This window comes from Mobula hypostoma, chromosome 21 (assembly GCF_963921235.1).
Source record: "Mobula hypostoma chromosome 21, sMobHyp1.1, whole genome shotgun sequence".
Lineage (NCBI taxonomy): Eukaryota > Metazoa > Chordata > Chondrichthyes > Myliobatiformes > Myliobatidae > Mobula > Mobula hypostoma.
The window spans coordinates 39670073-39688879 of NC_086117.1; the positions used below are offsets into that span (position 1 = coordinate 39670073).

Consider the following 18807-nt stretch of genomic DNA (forward strand, 5'->3'; position numbering starts at 1 on the left):
CGGACACCCGATGTGCAAAAAAAGAACTAACTGCGCAAACTGCAAAAAGCAAGTGGACAACACATAGAATATCAAACATTAAATTAGGAGTCCAGTAGTATTCAGTTTAGTTCAGTTTAGCATTGCGCTGCAAGCTGCAGGGCAAAGCATTCTTCACTGAAGCACCCCAAACCGATTGATCGCCCTGATCAAACTGCTCAAAAACAGCAAAAAAAAAGAGTAACCACAATCCAGGAACACATGCAACATGAACTCCAAAATCCCTCAAAACAAGTCCACAGCCTCTCTGATCAATCCTTGCAATGCGGATCCCAAGACTCCTGCACTTTCCTCCGACAGCAGCCAGCGAGGAGAGGAAGACCGGTCAAACACAGAACGCCTGCCCGTCAACCTTGCTTGATGCCTCAATTGGAGAAAAACAATGGAGTTGATCATGGGCTCGTGCTCTCAACACCTCAAATGAAGAAAAGCAATAGAGTCAATCACGGGCTTGCGCTCTGTCTCCAGGCCTCCAGCCCACACACTCCGCTCCAAACCTCACCGAACTCCCTCAGAAAGTACTAGATCATTCAATCACATGCACCTTAGTAGTAGAATTATATAAATCACTCAATTTATCAGTTTCAGTTAACTGACCTTTCCAGTTTGTGTCATAATAGGACAATGCTGCTTATGGATAATTGACTCAAAATGTTAATCCTTTCTTTATCCATAAATATAAGCTGAGCTGTTCAGTATTTCTAGCCTTCTCTGAGTTTTATTTCATACTTCCCAGATCTGCAGTTCTATTTGTTCTTCAAATCATGAAAGAATTCATTGAATACATTAAACTCCCTCCATCTTTTCTTTCTACTCTAACAAGAAAAGCATTCAAAGCCTAAATTTGGGGTCACACTCAAGTCATGAATTTTCAAGATCCTTTTGACTCTTTTCAGTGACATCTTCCATCATTTTTCTCGTGAGAATGAAAGGCAGCAATCAGCAAGATAAACCTATGTTGCTTCTATGAAGAGTTGAGAGTTACCAGATAGTATCAGACATTAAAGGGTCCCTGAAACTTTAGTGGCAAATACAGGTTTTGGGAGAGTTGCAGAATGTGATAATACTGAAATCAAATGATGGTTTTGGGTAGGGTTGGATGCACTGAGCATTTAGAAAACAGATCATAAACAGATTCAGAAAGCAGAAGACTGACAAACTATCTGAAACCATGCTTAACTATAGACTGTTAAGCATCCAACATGAACAAACATACCGCGTAAGTTATAAACTTAAATAATATTTAAATAAATTAAAGCAGATGTTGCACATATATTACACATGAAGACACTGCCACTTCCTTAGAAATGAGGATGTTTATGAGATTTCCGATTGACACTTGTTTTCACTGAGCTGCTCTCAGATTGTGATTTGACGAAAGGGCACAGCAGGCTTGTTTCTTGGTTAGCCAGGCTTGCAGTCCAAGACTGCCTGAGTAACAGAAATGCTCTCCTTTCTCAGCAAATCATAAAGACAATACATGATATATTTTGGAGATACAGTATAAATTGAACAAGTAACATTATGTTGACACCAGGAGACAGTATCACTCCTTACAACAAATTTTGAAAGATGCAGTGCAAATGTTTTGTCCCATGTTGGAAGGGCTTGTGAAAGTTGAGTGCAGTTAGATCTTGTCCTTGGAACACAAGAAATAGGAGCAGGTGTAGGCGTTACCTCCTACTCCATTATTTGTCAAGAAGATGGCTCATCATCTACCTCAGTCCTATTTTTCAGCTCTATCCTTGTATTCCTTGATGCCCAGATGGCTAGCATTTATTTGAATGCTTGAATGAAGAAAGCAACTGTGTTATCACTGTCATTCAGGATGGAGAAATCCAAAGGTTCACCAACCTTTGAGTGAAGAAATCTCTGTTCATCTCATGCCTCACTAAACAGCTGACGATCATTTCTATACTAGCCATACACCCAGGCATGGGAAACATGTATAAGTATATTTAATATCACAAATGACCTGACTTGGTCCAACCAAGCAGAGTCCACTGCCAAGAAGGCCCACCAGCACCTTTACTTCCTGAGAAAGCTAAAGAAATTTGGCCTGTCCCTTAAAACCCTCACTAATTTTTATAGATGCACCATAGAAAGCATTCTTCTAGGGTGCATCGCAACCTGGTATGGAAGTTGTCCGGTCCAAGACCGGAAGAAGCTGCAGAAGATCGTGAACACAGCCCAGCACGTCACACAAGCCAATCTTCCATCCTTGGACTCACTTTACACCGATGCTGTTGGAGCAGTGCTGCCAGGATAATCAAGGACACGACCCACCCAGCCAACACATTTTTCGTCCCTCTTTCCTCCGGGAGAAGGCTCAGGAGCTTGAAGACTCGTACGGCCAGAATTGGGAACAGCTTTTCAACTGTGATAAGACTGCTGAACGGATCCTGACCCAAATCTGGGCCATACCCTCCAAATATCTCGACCGGCCTCTCGGTTTTTTGCACTACCTTACTTTCCCTTTTCTATTTTCTACTTATGATTTATAATTTAAATTATTACTATTTACTATTGATTTGTACTCCAGGGAGCACGAAGCGCAGAATCAAATATTACTGTGATGATTGTACACTGTAGTATCAATTGTTTGGCAACAATAAAGTAATATTTTTTCATATTTCAAAGTTCAAAGTAAATTTTATTATCAAAGTACATATATATCATCAAATACAACCTGAGATTCATTTTCTTGTGCGTATATTCAGCAAATCCATAGAATAGTAACTACAACAGAATCAATGAAAGATCAACCAGAGTGCAGAAGACAACAAACTGCAAATGCAAATATAAATAAATAGCAATAAATAATGAGACCATGAGATAATGAGATAAAGAGTCCTTAAAGTGAGATCATTAGTTGTAGGAACATTTCAACAAATGGGCAAGTGAGTGCAGTTATCCCCTTTTATTCAAGCGCCTGATGGCTGAGGGGGTAGTAACTGTTATTGAACCTGGCGGTGAGAATCCTGAGGTTCTTGATTTTTCTACCTGATGGCAGCATGTGACATGTGAAGACCTTCCATCCACTCTTGAAGAATTCCCATCCATGTCATTCTCCTATTTGCATTACTGTAACCTATTCTCTCTCACAAACACACCTCTGCCCCAATTCTAGAACCCACCAACAATTAACCAAGCTGGAAATTGGGGGGAAACCTATATCACAGCGAGCAAGCACAAACTCCACACATCAACACCAGAGGTCAGGATCAAACCGGGGTTACTGAGGGTGTGAGATGGCAGCACTACCTACTGTGTCAACTATTGAGCTGGTTCCTGCAAGCGAAGGAATAATGTTCATTATCACAGAGGGTGAAGAACTGACAGTAACTGATGGACTGCCTAGGCTACATCCCCAAGAGGAAAGCCATACTGGATATAAAATTAACTCTTTCCCTCTTAAAATCAAACTATGATTCAGTTAAAAGCTGATAAACATGAGGTACATGAGCATTCGAGAAATAAATGAACAATGTGTGAAATCTATCATTTTCCCCAAATTAGTTGTTTCGCAACAACCATAATAAATATCAATCTGACACAGTTATGCCACGTACTAATTGCCATGGGAACGGGATAGTGATACCACAGTAGAGGGGCATATTTAAATTAGCAGACAACTGATTAGCAGCCTGTGAGTTATCGGGGCAGCACACCAGGCATGGCACAGTCTTCTCAGCTAACAGCAAAGGACAGATTATGCCGGAACTCTGGCTCACTGCAAAATAATCTTGACACATGTTTGGGAAAGTGGCTTTAAATTCCATTCATTTCCAGTAATTCCACAAGACAGATGTGTCAGTGTGGGACTTGGGAAGAATGATAAGAAGGAATGAGGAATCTAATCAATCTCCATCACAGGAACCATGCTAGCATACCATTTTGAATTGTGTCCTCAGTTAAATGAAATATTATGATTGGTGATTACTGATACCAGGTAACAGAGCACTAGAGCTTCACCTGATGTGTAAAACATGCATGTTACTAACTCTGACAACTTTAGTTATCTTTTTGCAGACAGACGTTCCTCCAGCTGAGTACTTTGAATTGCCTTAAGTATTTTTAGAATTATGCCTATATTATCCAATTGCCTTCTTTCAAGATGGTGTGCACTCCTAGGCATCATTCCCTTGAATATGCAGTCCGACCACTGCTCTGAGGAGGATATTTTTTTCCACTGCCTGAAAACTACACAACAGTTAAAATTTTGCTTTTGTAATATGCATACCATGAATATTTATAATGGATCAGCAATTTGCTGATGATACAAAGATTGGAGATGTAGTGGACAGTGAGGAAGGTTTTCCGAGCCTGCAGAGGGACTTGGACCAGCTGGAAAATGGGCTGAAAAATGGCAGATGGAGTTTAATACAGACAAGTGTGAGGTATTGCACGTTGGAAGGACAAACCAAGGTAGAACATATAGGGTAAATGGTAAGACACTGAGGAGTGCAGTAGAACAGAGGGATCTGGGAATACAGATACATAATTCCCTGAAAGTGGCGTCACATGTAGATAGGATCGTAAAGAGAGCTTTTGGTACATTGGCCTTTATTAATCAAAGTATTGAGTATAAGAGCTGGAATGTTGTGATGAGGTTGTATAAGGCATTGGTGAGGCCGAATCTGGAGTATTGTGTTCAGTTTTGGTCACCAAATTACAGGAAGGATATTAATAAGGTTGAAGGAGTGCAGAGAAGGTTTACAAGGATGTTGCCGGGACTTGAGAAACTCAGTTACAGACAAAGGTTGAATAGGTTAGGACTTTATTCCCTGGAGCACAGAAGAATGAGGGGAGATTTGATAGAGGTATATAAAATTATGATGGGTATAGATAGAGTGAATGTAAGCAGGCTTTTTTCACTGAGGCAAGGGGAGAAAAAAAACAGAGGACATGGGTTAAGGGTGAGGGGGGAAAAGTTTAAAGGGAACATTAGGGGGGGCTTCTTCACACAGAGAGTGGTGGGAATATGGAATGAGCTGCCAGATGAGGTGGTAAATGCGGGTTCTTTTTTAACATTTAAGAATAAATTGGACAGATACATGGATGGGAGGTGTATGGAGGGATATGGTCCGTGTGCAGGTCAGTGGGACTGGACAGAAAATAGTTCGGCACAGCCAAGAAGCGCCAAAAGGCCTGTTTCTGTGCTGTAGTTTTTCTATGGTTTCTATGGAAATTCAAAAACCCCACACTTTTGATTTTATTTCTTAATTATAGAGTATGATGAAATACAGTTAAAAAAAGGAAACCTTACACATTTTGTAAACTTTTCTCATCTGTCTTATTACACTCCATTGTCTATAAACAATGCCCAGATTAATTTCACATCCAGATGAAGATACATCTCATTCTCATTAATCACCCAAATGATCCACTCCTAGTCGGTTTCTTGATTTGCGTTTGTTTGAATTCATAAAACTGAATCTGTGTTCACAGTCAGCACTAGAAGCTTGAAACATTCCAACAATGTCAACAAATCAGAGTTTTCAATTTCTTAATTTCTCAGCAACATATCAGTGAATGTCTTAATATAGCAAGACTTAGCTTTCTCAGAAACGGCAAACTTGAGGCAACGTTTTCATGTATGAAAGAAAATTCCAGCTGCACAGCAGCAAAGGCTAAGTGCGTGAGAGCTTTCTGTCACTGTGCACCCGTGCAGCTTAGAGGGAACAGTGCTCTTTATCTTAAGCGAGAACTGGATATTGCATCTTCTTTGGCATGACTTCAAACCCTCAATAAGTATCTGCAACACTTTGGTGAAATATGGCTAGATCCACAGTAAACTGATATATTGTACCGAAAGTAAGTGAACAGGCAGAATAACAATCAAATACAACATACTGAAATAAAAATTCCTCCTGAAAAATAAAGAAGATAATAACTGATGCTGCATGCTCCTGCTTGCTGCATCTAATGAACCCTTGCTTGTGCCAGAGCTGGTGTGCTCCATCACGGACAGTGTGGTGCGACGTCCACGTGAGAATTGGTGCTGCCTCAGTGTTCGCTCGGCAGAAGATAAGCTGTATTGTGGTCGACTGCAGACTTCTGCTGCATTCATGGCTCAGGTCTGGACTTTTATTTGCGTAGCTCTATCTTACTGATGTCTTTGAGCTACATGTGCTTTGTGCTGTGTGAATGTTAGTACTGTGTTTTACACCTGGGCCCTGGAGGAGTGGCATCTCGTTCGGCTGTATTCATGGGTATCCACATGTGGTTGAATGACAATTAAACTTGAAATGAATCACATTTGCACTACAACGGACCAAGACTGAGAAAAAAATAAAATAAACACTGCTTTAAATATTCCACCACACCTCTGCAAACAAAAATGTGGCTGAGAATCAGATTGACCTCGACAGAGCAATTTTATCCACATTTCTGGATGTCTTCCCATCTGTTAGGAAATATTACTGCTGATTTTTCCTGGAATTTTATTTGCACCAGCAATTCCCCCAAACACATCTAAAGAAGTGCAAGGCACATAATTCATCTCCAGTATTAGTTCCATACTCACAGATTTGAAAGAACTATTAAATTTTATAACCTAGACTTCCCCAAAAACTCATGATTTAACAGTACAAAGTTCAAGCTCAATTCTTCATCCTCACTAAGATCTGGCATTTCCTGTAACCTCAAATACAATGCCATATTTACATGGAATGCTCTGCCACATGCATTTCAAGGTCAGGGTCATGGTCACTGTCAGCTTCCAAACTTCACAATTTCACGTCAAAGTAGTAACCATTGTTTCCCTCCTTGATCTCATCATTTGTTGAGTTAGGGTGCTCAGCCATTACACTCACAAAAAAAATTCATTTATTTTTCTTTGGTCTACAGGAGCAGGCTAAACAGATCAACGGATGTTGCTTGTATTGGAAATTTCTACAACACACTGTCACTCAACTGGTGATACTTCTTACACAGACCACCCTTACAATCTCTTGCCAGAAGCATTTGGCTATCATCCTTGGAGAATTCCTGTGGTTCATTGACAAACAACATACTCTCTGAGGGCAATGATCTTCACCACCCTGCCCATTTTACTCTAAACCAGCTATTCTCAACCTTTATTTATGCCACGGACCAATACTATTAAGCAAGTGGTCCATGGACCCTGCTCTAAACAGTGCCCCTCACACTACCCACACTACACCCACCATCTAGTAAACAGCATGCACCTGGAAGGCAATTTTTTGTATATATTTGTATTCAGATACAAAACTGACTGTCATTTTCACTGTAGAGTTTCATAGTTTCAGAGAAACCTGATGATACAATTCTCTGAAGTGCACAACTAAAAATCTCAAATCTCCATGTGACTTTCACAGACATCATTGAATACCCCAGACCCAAAAATGCCTACCTAAAAATGGAAGACTATATATTGGAGGCTTAAGCTTCATTGAATTTACTTGTTGCAGCTTCTCTGTCCTTCTCAAGTAGTTTTATTTGCTGGGAGAAATGAATTTCTCTTCAAAGTATTTCCAGGCCCAAGAACAGCATCTACCCCACTGTTACAAGAGAATTAAATGATTCCCTTGTATAATAAGATGGACTCTTGTCCTCACAATCAACCTCATTACGACCTTGCACCTTGTTATCCAGCTGCACTGTGCTTTTTCTACAGCTGTTACAATCGATTCTGCATTCTGTTATTGCTTTACCTTGTACTACCTCAATGTACTGTGTAATGATTTGGTCTGTATGAGCCATATGCAAGACAATCTTTTCACGTACCTCAGTACATGTGATAAAATAAACCAATTCCACTCCATCGAGAACTCAAAAATAAGTTTATCCAAAACTCTACAGTGTTCCGTCTCCTCAATTGCTTTAAGTCTTTGGAATTTGGGCCCAAAATGAACTGAGACTCCTAAGGTATGAAGATAGTTCTTACCAGAACACTCATTAATATTTCGTCAGTAGCAGTAGACATAAAATGAGAATTGTTGCATTTTCTTTCTGGTGTAACAAAAAAGAGTCAATTTCCATTCAAATTACTCTTCATTTTCTGTATTATCACACCCTCATCTAATGTCATATCATGTGAAAACAGTAAGTAGTGACTTTCTCTGTCCATTGCATGACTCAGGTGCTAAAACTATCAGGTAAACCTGGAACTAGTTGTGACCCAGTTGAGGAGAGAGAGAACTTATTTTATTTCTGTGAACATGGGAGCTAGTTCTTGAGATTTGTTTTTCCTGAGCTTGGTTACTAATAGACCTGGACAAGTCTGGAGTCTTCAGGATTTAAAAGTTAACTTACTGCAAACAACTCAATAACTACTGCTTCATGTAGCATCATTTGCACAGTGAAGCCTTCCAAATAGCTTCAAGTGTGTCAGAGTAAAGCTGGTACCAAGCCATAAAAGAAAATAATGGAATACATGTTCAAAAGTGAGGTCAAAAATAGATTTTAGCAGCATCTTAAATCTGAGTAAATATCACCGGGAAAAACAATTATTTTAATATAACCAGAATGCTTTTCTAATTGTAGATACTTGAAATGAGGGGAAACAAAGCTTTTCATTTACCATCAGGTACCAATGTAACTGTAACCTTTCTAATCAAGTTACAGGCATGGGAATTTATAGAGAGCGATAGTAGAATGGTAGAGAAAATGGCAAATGGATGCCAGAGGTCAAGTTAAAAAAAACTTCCCAGTAAGCTTTGCAGGTACGTCCAGATGTCTTGCCATCTGTTCAGAAATTCTACTACTTGCTTTTCCCTGGAATTTTTGTTTTCACTAGCAATTCCTCCAAAAAGCATCTAAAGAACTGCAATGCACATATTTCTTCTCCAGTATGATTTCCATACCCACTGATTTGAAAAACATTTCATACTTATAGAACAATTACATTTTACATCCCAGATTTCCCCAAAAACTCACGATTTAACAGGACAAAATTCAAGCTCAATTTGCCATCCTTGCTAAGAGCTGGCACTTGTTGCACCCAGAGTGTGCGAGGCACAACTGGCAGGTGTGTTTACAGACATTTTTAAAATCTCCCTCTCCCAGTGTAGAGTGCCCTCCTGCTTCAAAACATCTACTATTGTTCCTGTACCTAAAAAGACCAAAGTAACATGTCTAAATGACTGCTGTCCTGTTGCACTCACCTCAATAATAAGTAAGTGCTTTGAGAGGCTGATTAAGGACTACATCTGCAGCATGCTGCCACCCACACTGGATCCCCTACAATTTGCCTACCGACACAACCGATTGACAGATGATATAATAGCCACAGCTCTACACACCATCCTTACCCATCTGGAAAAGAAGGATGTTTATGTGAGAATGCTGTTCTTGGACTACAATTCAGCATTCAACACCATAATTCCCTCCAGGTTCAACAAGAAAGCTCAGAGACCTCGGCCTTTACCCTGCCTTGTGTAGCTGGATCCTGGACTTTCTGTCAGATCGCCAGCAGGTAATAACAGTGGGCTCCCTCACCTCTGCCCCTCTGACCTCAACACAGGTGCCCCTCAGGGCTGTGTCCTAAGCCCCTTCCTTTACTCTCTGTGCCCGCATGTCTGTGTCACCACCCACAGCTCCAATTTGCTAATTAAATTTGCTGACGCTACTATATTGATTGGCCTAATCTCAAATAATAATAAGGCAGCCTACAGAGAAGAAGTCATCACCCTGACACAGTGATGTCAAGAAAACAACCTCTCCCTCAACGTCACAAAAACAAAGCAGCTGATTGTGGACTACAGGAGGAAGGGAGACAGGCTAATACCTATTGACATCAATGGACCTGGAGTTGAGAGGGTGAACAGCTTTAAGTTCCTTGGCATACACATCACTGAGGATCTCACATGGTCTGTACATACCGGCCATGTGGTGAAAAAACCATAACAGCGCCTCTTTCACCTCAGATGGTTGAAGAAGTTTGGTATGCCCCCAAATCCGAAGAACTTTCTACAGGGGCACAATTGAGAGCATACCAACTGGCTGCATCACTGCCTGGTATGGGAGCTGTACTTCCCTCCATCGCAGGATTCTGTAGAGTGTGGTGCAGACAGCACAGTGATCTGTAGATGTGAACTTCTCACTATTCAGGACATGTACAAAGGCAGGTGTGTAAAAAGGGCCCAAAGTCATAAAAGCCTGAACCAACAGGCTCCAGGACAGTTTCTTCCACTAGGCCATCAGACTGATTAATTCATGCTGATACAACTGTATTTCTATGTTATATTGGCTGCCCTGTTATACATACTATTTATTATAAATTACTATAGATTGCACATTTAGACAGAGATGTAATATAAAGATTTTTACTCCCCATATATATGAAGAATGTAAGTAATAAAGTCAATTCAATTCAAATACAACTTCACATATTCCTGGAATGCTCTGCCCATGTAGGTTAAGGTCAGGCTCATAGTCACTCTCAGCTTCCAAACCACACAGCTCCACATCAAAGCACTTACCATTATTCATCACCTCATCGCATCACTTGTTGAGTAGGACCTCATTGTTGGTGACTCGGTCAGTCCACGTGACGCCCAGCATGCGTCTCAGGCTGTGAAGGTGGAAGGCGTTGAGATGCCGTTCCTGTCTGTAGTAGAGGCTCTAGGTCTCGCTGCCGTAAAGCAGTGTGCTGAGGACGCAGGCCCTGTAGACTGCAACTTTGGTGCGCATCGTCAGTTTTCTGTTCTCCCAGCCTCTCTTTGTCAGCCTGGCAGCTTGGCCAGGAGCCATGGTCGGCGCCCACTCTGGCGTTGAAGTCGCGGAGTAGCAGCGATTGTTCCTGACTTGGGATCTCCTGTATTATCATTGACAGCTGGTTGTAGAACTTGACCTGTGTGTCTTGTGTAGAGTAGAGGGTTGGGGCATAGACACCGACAAGGTTGACAGGTCCATCGGATGTGTGGAGTCAAAGTGAGAAAATCAGCTCTGTCCCTTTCTCGCTAGGCTCTACCATCTTCAGCAGCGAGTTCTTCACGGCAAAGCCGACACCATGTTCTCTGGTCTCGTCTGAGCCCTTCCCCGCCAGAAGAAGGTATAGTCTCTTTCACATAGGGTTCCCGATTCTGCGAGGCGTGTCTCTTGGTGCGTTGCAATGTCCACTTGGAGTCTCGACAGTTCATTGTTAATCACTGCTGTCTTGCGTGTGTCGCTGATCTCCCGAAGGTCATCTGATATACCAGTTGTCATGGTCCATATATTCCAGCATCCTAGTCTGAGTGCGGGCTTCTTTCTTTGTCTTCTAGTTGTGCTTGGTGCAGTGTTTACAGTCTGCAGTTCGGGCTACTTGTATCCCTAAGCCCCATGCACACAGTGGAGCGGGCGGACTGTGGCGGGACAGCACCTAATTTGCTGGGGGCTTTGCTGGGGGCTGCCCGGCTTGAGGTGGCCGGTAATCATGTAACTCAGTCACGTAACACAGCAAAATACATCTAGGGTCAGTATGATTTGGGGTTCAAACAAACATGAACATTGCGATAATTTGATTAAAGGAACCTCAATTTGAGTAAATGCTGTGTAAATACTGCCATACAGAGTTATCGGTAGCCCAGAATTGACAGATTATGCACCAGCATAAAATTGTAAAGAAAGTATATTTACCAATTTTCAACTTTATCAAAAACTTAGCAAAGAAAGAAAAAATTAAAAGAGGCCTTTACATTTAAGCCAGTCTAAGTGTGCACATAAAGTTTGGAGATCATTCCTGTAGTAACTGGGTGCATTGCTTTACACACATCGCTGAATTCTCATCACCAACACTAACCACAGGTAGAACTTCCCTTCCTGGAATCCTCCAACTTGCAAAGCGCTCCTTGCAAAAAGGGTCCCCTGTTTGAATGGGCTCCTCCCTGGTGCAATTCTCTCCGCATCTCCCATCAACACCCTGAATCAGACCACTGTCCTTCAGAAAACTCTTCCCACCCAGCTCTCCAGAATGTTCCATGCCATCCCACCCCTGATAGGAATGCTGTGTCAGCCAAACTTGGACAACATGGCTCTTTAGCTGGAGCCTAAACACTCTTACCAGCAGGACACACTGCTTTAACAGAAAACCGCTAAAATAAAATACCCCACAGCTGAGCAGCAGAAATCTTAACCAGGGCATTACACTTATACTGGAAACTTCTACAACATACCACCACTCACTTGGTAATACTTCTTACACAGACCATCCAGACAACCTCTTGCCAGAACTATTTATCATCCTGGAAGAATTCTTGTGGCTTCTTCACAAATAACATGCCCTCTGAGGGCAACATTGTTCACTAGCATGTCCATATCACCCTAAACCAGGTGCTCCTAACCTGGGGCCCACAGACCCCTTGGTTAATGGGAGGGGTCCATGGCATAAAAAAGGTTGGAAACCCCTGCTCTAACAATCCCCCTACCACCACCCACACTATACCCACTATCAAGTAAACAGCTTGCATTTGGAAGGCTACTTTTGTATATATTTGTATTTAGATACAAAACCAACAATGTCACTTTCACTGCAGAGTTTCATAGGGAAACCTGATGTTACAGTTCTCTGAAGTGCTCAACTAAAAACCTCAATCTCTACGTGACTTTCACAGACATCAGTGAGTGCCTGAGACAACTGTGGCTACCTACCTAAAACATGGAAGAATATATAATAGAGACTGAGCATCATTGAATTTCTTTGCTGCAGCTTCTCTGCCCTTCTCAAATTGCTTTACACGTTGGGAGAAATGGAGTCCTGAATTTCTCCTGAGGGTTCCTCCATACTCAAGAACAGCATCTACCCCACTGTTGCAAGAGAATTAAGTGATTCTCTAGTACAATAAGATGGACTTCTGACCTCACAATCAACCTCATTATGATTTTTCACCCTGTTATCTACCTGCACTGTACTTCCGGCTGGTGGTGCAGTGAGATCAGCGCCAGGCTCAAGAACGGAGGTTCCTGAGTTCGATCCAGTGACAGACCGCTTTCCATCCGTGCCAGGTTGATGTTGAGCTCGCAACTCTGCCTCGTAAATAATACTGCAAAATGTCTGTAAGAGGAATGGCACCCCACACAGCCTTCCGATCCGCGCCTTGTAAGGCACAAAAATGCCCAACACTGGCCTTTCAGGCCTGAGTCGACATCATCATCACTGTACTTTCTCTGCAGCTGTTACACTCTATTCTGCATTCTGTTATTGCTTTACCTTGTACTACCTCAATGTACTGTGTGATGATTTGGTCTGTATGAACCTTATGCAAGACAATTAGTACATGTGATAAGATAAACCAATTCCAATTCCTCTCCACCAAGAACTCAAAAATAAGTTTATAGAGAACTTTAGTGTTCAGTCTCCTCAATTGCTTTAAGTCTTTGGAATTTGGGCCCAAAATGAACTGAGCCTTTTGAGATGTGAAGGTAGTTCTTACCAGAACACCCATTAATATTTTGTCAGTAGCAGTAGACATAAAATGAGCATTGTAGCATTTTCTTTCAGGTGTAACAAAAAGGATTCAAGTTCCTTTTAAACTAATCTTCATTTTCTGTATTATCACACCCTCATCTAACGTCATATTATGTGAAAAACAGTAAGCAGCGACTTTCCCTGTCCATTCCATGACACAAGTTTAAAAAATATTATGGAAACATGGAACTAACTGTGATCCAGTTGAGGAGGGGGAGAGATTTTATTTTATTTCTGTGAACATGGGAGCAAGTTCTTAAGATTTGTTTTGCCTGGGCTTGGTTGCTCCACTCTGGCATCTTAACTCTTCTCCTCACCTGTCTATCACATCCCCCTGGTTCTCCTCCTTCTTCCCTTTCTTCCATGGTCCACTCTCCTCTCCTATCAGATTCCTCCTTCTCTAGCCCTTTACCTTTCCTACCCACCTGGCTTCACCTATTGCCTTCTAACTAGTCTTCCTTCGCCTCCCCACACCTCTTTATTCTGGTGTCTTCTTCCCTTCCTTTCCAGTCCTGAAGAGTGGTCTCTGCCTGAAACATACACTGTTTATTCATTTTCATAGATACTGCCTGACCTGCTGCGTTCCTCCAACATTTTGTGCGCGTTGCTCTGGATTTCCAGCCTCTGCAGAATCTCTTGTGTGCATTATGAGACAGTTGAGCTTGCAAGTTTGCAACAGCTTCCGGTGAGCCAAGGAATTTAGCAAAAGCGTGTCAGCATCATTTACCTCCTCTTCAATATTTGTAACTTCACATGGTGTCTTGAGCTAATGTACTCATGATGCAGTTGCTCAATTCAAAGAAGCAGTAATCAACATAATTCATCAAAGAAGAATCTGCATTGCAGCACTGGACTATCCTCAGCACTATCAAATCTGCATAAATCAGATCAGCAGCTTCCTTCCAAATTTCTTGCTGTGAGTACTGCCCAGGAGGAAGTGGGATAGGTACTCAAACTATGTCATAAATGTTATGACTCTTAATGGTATAAACAGGAGAAATGAAATAAGTAAGTTTTATCACTAATCTTGCAAAAGTTCTAGCCATAATTCAGCTTCTCAAGTGCAATTTACTGTGTTTCACAGAAAAAGAAGAGCAAAATAATATCAAAAATCTGTGTTACTGCTCCTCTCTCAGGGTCCCAATCAGCACAATTTTATCACCATTCATAATTTTGCAAATGAATTATTAATTTTGCGTGTTACTTTTAATAGATGAGACAATGCTAAGATTGAAAGGTAGAAACTGACACTGTTTCTCTTCCTGTCCCTAAATGACCCCAGTGGTTCAGTTGCCAGTGTTCCAGCCAATACCTCTCCCTCAACCAGACAGATTTCCATAATGTTGTCTGTGGTCTCAGCTGAGCACAAATTCCCTTCAACACTTCTTAGAGAAATGCAGTGAACACATTTCACTTATGACTTCCACAACTCAGACTGCTCTTGGACACCTTATAAATGCTATCTCTCTCTCTCTCTCCCCACACCCAGAAAATCAGCTGCAAAAACATATCAATAATAATCCAAATCATGAATGTTCCAATTTGCTATCATAGTCAGTGTTTCTAGAAAGGGACAACTAAACATTCAGATCTTCACCTACCTCAAACATGGACAGGGCCAAGCTCCATTAATGGTATCTGTTGGCAGATTCTGTAAATTTCCCTCCCCCTTCCCTCAAAAGTAGTAGTACCTAAGCCAGCTGAAGAATTCATTAGCAAACTTTGTTCACTGGAATATTGATCCCAGCTCGAATCCCTGCCACGTCTTCACCATTCCCACTGACCTTCCCCTCTCTGAGGTGGAACTCTCTATCCTCAGCAAGGGCATTACCTTTGTCTCCTTTCGCCCACACCTCAGTGAGTTCCGCATTTACCACAACACTGAGCTCTTCCTCCATCGACTCAGTCTCCGAGCCTACTTCTTTGGCAAGGATTCCTCATCCTGTACTGATGAACCTTCGCCCGTCTCCAACTCTGCTCCCCTCCTTGGACACCCTGCTCCGGTTCTCTGCCTTCTCTGGATCTTTTCATCTCTAGTTGTTGGTGAGGCATCAACCGGCTCAGCTTCAGCACTCATCAGTCTTCCTCAAACTTCACCCCCTCTGAACACAACTGCCCTCCAATCGCTCCACACCATTCCCAACATTACTATCAAATCTGCAAATAAAGGAGTGCTTTGGTAGCCTGGCAGACAAGGTCTAGTCTCAGACCTTGCTGAGGTCAGACAGCAACTCTCAGACACCTTCCCTTTCTTACTCCTTGAAAACAACCCTACTCAGGAACATCAGGCTATTGTCTCCTGCACCATCACCAACCTCATCAACTCTGGAGATTCCCCCATCCACTGTCACCAACATCATAGATTCCTTACGAAGTACTGCTTATTTCTACCTCCTACTCAAGATCCACAAACCTGACTATCTGGGTAGGCCCATTGTTTCTGCCTGTGCCTGCCCCACTGAACTTGTGTCCGATACATCGAGAAGATTTTATTGCCCTTGGCTCAGTCCTTTCCCATCTACATCTGCGACACTAGACATGCTCTCAGTCTCCTCAAAATTTTTCAATTTCCTGGCCCTGATCACCTCATTTTCACCATAGATGAATCACCATCCCTGTAACTTCTATTCCACTCGGCCCCCATCCCCCAGAAGGTCTTGAAGCTCTCTGCATCTTTCTCAACAATAGACCCGACCAATTCCCTTCAATGACCACCCTCCTCTGTTTGACAGAACTGGTCCTCACACTCAACATGATCATTGATTTCTCCAACTTCCAGTAATTCTTCCCCTCCTCTTCTCTCTTCTTCAAATCCCCACTCTGGTTCTCTTCTTACCTCTTCTCTTTTCCTCACCTACCTATTGATCTCCTCTCTTCTCCTCATCTGCCTATCACCTGGTGCCCCTACTCCCAATGTTCAATCTTCTTTCCTATTAATTCCCCTTTCTCAACCCTTTACCTTTTTCACTCATCACCTACCAGCTTCTTACTTCATCCTCCCTCCCCACCCACCTGGCTTCACCTATCTCCTGCTATCTTGTGCTCCTTCTCCTATCCCTTACCTCCTTACTCTGGCTTCCTCCTCCTTCTTTTCCAGTCCTGATGATGGGTCTCAGCCTGGAAAGTCAACTGTTTATTCATTTCCATGTATGCTACCGGAACCGCCAAGTCCCTCCAGCATTTTGTGTGTATTTCACTGGAATATCCACTATAGCAATGTGTAACATGCAAAAAAATGTAAAATAACAGTATGCTGAATCTTTTAATTGAGTTATTGTTGAATAGTCTGGAACATCTGATGGTCCAACACCATCCAAGTCCATAGGGTTGCAACAAAAAAGAGTTGACAGATACTGGAATCTAAAGCAACAAACAATCTGCTGGAGGAACTCAGTGGGTCAGGCAGCATCTGTGGGAGGAGAAGTACTGTTAACATTTTGGGTGGAATCACTGCATCAGGGCTGAGAGATGAGATGGCCAAAATAAAGGGAAGGGGAGCAGTGAGTACGGTGTCCGAAGAGATTGGTGGACTGAGGTTGGATGTCGATGTCAGGTAGGCAGTGCTAGGAAGAGGAGGGGAGTGAGGGTGGAGTTGGAAGAGAGTGAGAGGTGAATGAGTCCCAGGGGTGTCTGGTTTTCATAGTTTCACTCTTCAAGAGAGTCTGGTTCCTTAAGGTAGTTATAGCCGGAGGGTGGTAACGGGAACAAGCTCCCACTACCTACTAAATGCTCTCAAAGGCGTTCACCTCAAATAGCCTATGACAATTGTCCAGTTCCTGGCCTTCACATGTGACTTAACCACTAAGCCCAGTGGAACTGTTTCTACTGACAGGAGAAGGGCAAAGGTGGGCTACTAGCGCCTTAAAACCAATCGCTTCGGGCAGATGGTTGGCAGCTCATCTAGAAGGAAAACTCTGATCTCAAACCCCCACTGTTTTGCAGCTGTAACCACTCATGGGGAAGGCTTTGGGAGTAAACCCCAAGGAAAAAAATCCGGTGCTGTAATCCCTAAGGCAGTCCTACATTGAGTTCAACACTGACTAGCAACTCCTTCGATGCTGCTGGTACCAAACTGTATGGGTCTTTGCCATTCCTTTTGGTTCATCAAATGTGGAGCGGGGGAGCTTGCTACATGGGCAACAGCTTGCTCTCCATATCGTACGGCCCAGGCTTGTGTATCTAGACAGCTAGGATGCAATATCCATGGTCGACCCTGACCGATGGAGGCCTCACTCGCTCATTCTTCAACAAGTAATTACAAGCTATCAAATTTGTTGCAGTTAGAGAACTCCTCTCAACCCTGAAAATTCTTTATTTTTAAATGCCTATCCAGTGTATAATTGAGCCATGCTATTGCAATTGAGTCTCCCTCTACTAACTCTGGAAGGGTTGCCTGGATTGGGGAGCATGCCTTATGAAAACAGGTTGAGTGAACTCGGCCTTTTCTCCTTGGAGTGACGGAGGATGAGAGGTGACCTGATAGAGGTGTATAAGATGATGAGAGACATAGATCGTGTGGATAGTCAGAGGCTTTTTCCCTGGGCTGAAATGGTTGCCACAAGAGGACACAGGTTTAAGGCGCTGGGGAATAGGTACAGAGGAGATGTCAGGGGTACATTTTTTACTCAGAGAGTGGTGAGTCCATGGAATGGGCTGCCGGCAACGGTGGTGGAGGCAGATACAGTAGGTTCTTTTCAGAGACTTTTGGATAGGTACGTACAGCTTAGTAAAATAGAGTGCTATGGGTAAGCCTAGCAATTTCTAAGGTAGGGACATGTTCGGCACAACTTTGTGGGCCAAAGGGCCTGTATTGTGCTGTAGGTTTTCTATGTTTCTATGTTTATTCTAAGTGTAGAAGAACTCATTGAAAGCAACTAACAAAGTTTTTAAGACAGCATTCTCCCTTATTAATTAATGCACAAGATACATCAGGAAGATGCTGGAACAATACCAAGCTCTAATCTTGCTCTACTGATATCTGCTCCATTGAAACATTTATAGCATTCACTGGTTTTCCTGCATCTACAGTATTTTAATTCACCAGCATACAGTTCAAAATACCAAAATTCTTTGCCTCTCTTCCACTCTTTTGTTCATGTCTTTCAGGGCGAACGGCTGGAAATATTAACCTTTAACACTCTCTCCGCTGACATCACAACCAACTTGCATCTTTCAGTCTTGCTAGTCTCCACCCTATGGCAGCCATGCCTATTGTTCTCTCCCACCCAGCCTCTGCCCCTTTCTCTGCAGCTTAAAATGCATTTGATCTCTACACTATCTAATAAAAGAACAGTAACTCAAAATGTTTTGATTTACTTCCTGGTCTGCTGAACATTTCCTGCATTTTCACATTG

General features: G+C 42.4%; 1 protein-coding gene across 2 annotated transcripts in view; it reads right to left on the reverse strand.

Annotated features, from left to right (window-relative positions):
- Positions 1-18807, reverse strand: part of abca2 (ATP-binding cassette, sub-family A (ABC1), member 2) — a 583930-nt gene that overhangs the window by 300183 nt on the left and 264940 nt on the right. The gene's annotated exons all lie outside the window — the stretch shown is intronic.